This window comes from Oculina patagonica, chromosome 2 (genome assembly GCF_052425735.1).
Source record: "Oculina patagonica isolate OP01 chromosome 2, crgOcupat, whole genome shotgun sequence".
NCBI classification, from domain to species: domain Eukaryota; kingdom Metazoa; phylum Cnidaria; class Anthozoa; order Scleractinia; family Oculinidae; genus Oculina; species Oculina patagonica.
In genome coordinates this window covers 9,318,049-9,322,524 of record NC_135759.1, presented here as the reverse complement: position 1 = coordinate 9,322,524, position 4,476 = coordinate 9,318,049, and the positions used below count along the sequence as shown (strand labels likewise).

Sequence of the window (4,476 nt, the reverse complement as noted above, 5' to 3'; positions counted from 1 at the left end):
ATGACGTCATAACAATAAAAGTTATAAAAATGTATTTAACATATAAATATCTACCAACATGTAATTTTTTGCTTCCTCACATTTAATGCAACGCCAGATACGCACTTGTACCCAGACTCCCACTTTTTGAAAATTGTACATAGCCCCCTTAATTTTTTATATTTTTTTCGGTACCCGGGCAGTCTGAAATACCTCACACCAATGTGCTTCAAACTGCAATGACTGCTTTTTTAGTAACAAAATATCTTTGTCACAGTGAGCAAAAACGAACTTCAGGGCAATGTCACGTGACTAATGACGTCATCGTCCAACGACTTATACAAGAAGTAGTTTATGGTAAGAGTTATTTCTATACGACGTACTACTCCTGCTGACTTCAAACTGACCAAGTTATTTGGCATTGACGATTTTTCAGTTGCAAAGGAGTTTGGGAAGGTTTTTATTATAATTATATATTGTTTTTATAATTATTATTACAAGTGAAACCGGTAAAAACAATATATAATTATATATTCCATAGAAAACAGGAAAATGTGAAAAGGTTAAAAAAATAGATTAGTGTGTATCAATCTGCAGCATACATTCATAAGTAAATGCCTACATTGTGCGGTTCCAGAAAATTCCATACTCACCCCAAGGATGGTCAATGGAAATTCCGAAGGGAGGGCGCAATAGCCCAAATTTTTAAAAGAAAGTATGAAGCTAAACTGAAAGTTCCAGGGGGTCGGAAGGGTTCATCCTTGCAAGGGGTAGGTATGGATATTTTTGGAACCACACATTATAATTAAACTGCCATTAAGGTCGGGACACACTAGGCGACACGTCGCGGTGACAGTCGCCCCGTGTGACATGCAACAAACTATGTCGCTGCAACAGAATTTTGTCGCTGGGATGTGTTGCACGAATTCAAACTGGTTTGAATTTGTGCGACACGTCGCAGCGACAAAATGAGCGATAGCAGCGTTGTCGCAGCGTGTGTACACGTCTGCGACAAGTCGCGACAAAATATGAATTAACCAATGAAAGCGCGTCATGTATTTTCGCCATATTGAATATGGAAAACTAGTTTGCATTCCCACTCTTCCAAATTCGCTATTTGTGCACCAAACAAACACCTTGTGGCAGTGACTTAGATGTAAGCAGTACACACGGAGCGACTTGTCGCCGCGACCTGTCACTGCGACTTGTCGCATAGTTTGTCCCGACCTTTACACTATTGAAGACACTTTAGCCCGTGCTAGAGTAAATTTATGGCCTGCGATAATAATTTCGTAAATTCTCTGTAATTTCATTATTTTTATTGAAACAAAGGAGCAATTGTAGAATACCCCGCCATTATTCGTCTGCTCCCGTGGTCCACTGTCCGCAGTGAAATTTTGTTGTTAAGTTATATTTCACTCATAACGCAGTCCGCAGTCATGCAGTCCATTGATTCAAAATTGAATTTAATTGTTATAATCGCCTGCCACCGCGGTCCACAGTCCCGTAGTGTTCTATTTGAAAATAATACAAAGTCTGCTAATCGCCTGCCACCGGGGCCCACAGTCCCGTAGTGTTTTATTTGAAAAGGGGCCCGTAGTCCCGTAGTCGATTCTAAGAAATGCTAGTAAATGTTATAATCGCCTGCCACCGCGGTCCGCAGTCCCGTAGTGGATTTAAGAACAGTAGATATCCTGAACACAATATAAAGGCTAACCGCAAGCAACCTAATCGCAGTCCATAGTGTACCCAGAATTCTACATAATTATTAACAATATATAGTGTTGCCCTTACAATTATAGATAGCTAACTGTGAACACGCTAACCAAAGTGCATATTAGGCTAACCGAAATGAATAAGTAGGCCTCTCTAAACACAAAACATTCTGTCCCATGTGTTCACTATGGGACTGCGGACCACGGTGGCAAACAAGAAATGGGTGACTATGACAGTGGTGGCAGGCAATCTAAACACCAAACTTTTTGTGTCGGACCGTGGACTGCAGTGACATTAAAATCAGTTCAGCATGAAATTTTGATATTTGTATGGTGACTGCGGACTGCGGGGGCAGTCATTTCAGTTCAGTATGCAAAAAAAGTGCCAGGGTATTCTACAATCATGCCAAAACAAAATAGTTTTGTCATGAACCCAGAATGGTTTCAAAACTTACATTTAATAAAGTGTCAGTATTCACATGTAGCCTTATTGGGTTCTGGGATGTTCATATTACATAAATAGCTATAAATGTCACTAAAGTATATTCAGGTTTAAACTGGCAACATGTGGGAATCAATCATGTGACAATTTCATTACATTAACACAATGTGTATTTTTGAGTTCATTTTGACTAAGAGGAATGTCATTGCACTCTTCAAGTCACCTGTAAATAGAAACAAAACAACAAAAACTGTTTATTTTTTATGAATTTGCTATTTTTCCAGCATGCACACTGTATATTAAATGGCCTTTTTCAGTGTGTGAAAAAAAAAACTGACTGCTTTCGTGTTGGGCTAGTGGATTCAATAATTTTTTCCACTTGCTAGATAGCCAAATGACATTTATGGATTTTTATTTTTTGTTGTTGATCTTTCCAGAAAAACATGGGACTTTGGGTAAGCATATAATGGTTTCACCTTGCACAGTCTACCTGGGTCAGGCCAGGAAGAAATCAATTTTCTTTGCACCCTTCCTTTCATTAATTATAATTTTGCAGAAAAAAATGTCAGTCTTCATTAGAATTTTTTACATTGCTAGCTGTAGTTTAAAATGCTACTGAAGGCCATCCAACAACTGAAAATACATGCCTTAAAAAAAATGTCAAACAGCTTTTTTATAAAGTAGGCAAATGTCTGGTCAAAAAGTAGATCTTTTAAAAATGTCTCAGGTAGTGAATGTGTGTAGAGAGGAGGATGGGAATTGCTGAGATTGGCTGAAGAGATCAATAACTACCTGAAATTGATATAATCCATAGTTTAACTCACCAGTAATTCAGAAAGTCCTCAGTTCTGTATACAAAAATGCAAAAGAAACGTAAATCTATGATATGTCTGGCAATACAATACACATCATGGAAAGATAGAAATTTAAACTTCAGAAAAGGTCTTATTTATTTCTTTGCGGCCGGAAATGACCACACGGTCAATATATATTTTGACAAACATTTCCTCACGTAAAAATAATGAAAAGATGCGATTCTTATTAAATTGAAGTATAAATAACAATTACATGCCTCGACGAACTGAGTGACATTACTATGACACCATCGCCTCAAAATCTACAAGATCTATTTTTTTTATCGCCGAGCTCGGCTTTAATTCCAGTGAGCTAAGTTTTAAGACGTTTCTATCTTTAGCACTTTTATAAATCTTCACATAAACGCCGAAGACATAAGCTTAAGCCAGTCTTCAAAATGAAATCATAGTACAATGAGAAACGCTTACCTGAAGTGACCTCAGGTCACCGTAAGTTCCTGTTAGAAATGTTTGCGAAAAGCTTCCACCGTTTCTCCTCATTCCATATTCTTCTCCAGTATCGGGAATACAAATAAAGGATATCGAATACCCTTCCTATAGAACTCGAAATTGCAAAATCACTCCACGAGACTCCACGATCGGTCGACGCCATTTTGAAAATGCGCCCGCAATACGGACCGCGGGAAATCCGCAAGCAGGGGGGGGCACAGCTTAAACTCTCCCCAAGCGCCACTCCTTTGTACGAAAGAAATTACATTCAACCTCGCGAAAAGCAATAAAAATGAAAAGAAACTGACAACGTTATAATAAAGAGCATATACTGAAGCCTTTGGCAAAATTTTCTTTTATTTCAAATGCAAATGGTCGTTGAGTAGGAAGCCAACAAACTTTTCAATTGTATTTTTTACTGCCGTACTTTCTCATGAAAAAGTAATAATGGCCATTTTTAAAAACATTATTTAAAAAACTACAACTTTGCTCAAAAAGATCCTAAGAGAGAGGTTCTAGTAAAGTTTTCAAGCGAATTTAAAAATGTGATCCGTTCTGGTCACGTGACCGATGACGTCATAACAATGGGATTAATTAAAAACTACTTCACATATAAGTATCTACCAACATGTAATTTCTTCCTACCTCGCATTTAATGCAACGCCAGATACCCACTTGTACCCAGACTCCCATTTTTTTGAAAATTGTGCATTGCTCCCTTAATTTTGATATTTTGTTCGGTACCTGGGCAGTCCGAAATGCCTCACACCAATGTGCTTCAAACTGCAATGACTACGTTTTTAGTAATAAACTATTTTCGTCACAGTGAGCAAAAACGAACTTCTGAGCAAAGTCACGTGACTAATGACGTCATTAAGCTACGACTTATACAAGAAGTAGTTTATGGTAAGACTTATTTCTATACGACTTGCTACTCCTGTTGATTTCAAACTGACCAAGTTATTTGGCATTGACGATTTTTCAGTTGCAAAGGATTTTGGGAAGGTTTTTATTATAATTATATATTGTTTTTATA

At 37.6% G+C, this 4,476-nt stretch overlaps 1 long non-coding RNA gene across 1 annotated transcript; it reads right to left on the bottom strand.

The window, feature by feature from the left end:
- Nucleotides 1–1,778: 1,778 nt before the first annotated feature.
- On the bottom strand, nt 1,779–3,591 carry LOC144642991 (uncharacterized). The gene is made up of 3 exons (XR_013568826.1): nt 3,414–3,591; nt 2,961–2,984; nt 1,779–2,359 (listed from the first exon to the last, which is right to left on the bottom strand). It is a non-coding gene; the product is annotated as an uncharacterized LOC144642991 (long non-coding RNA).
- Between the last annotated feature and the right edge of the window lie 885 nt (nt 3,592–4,476).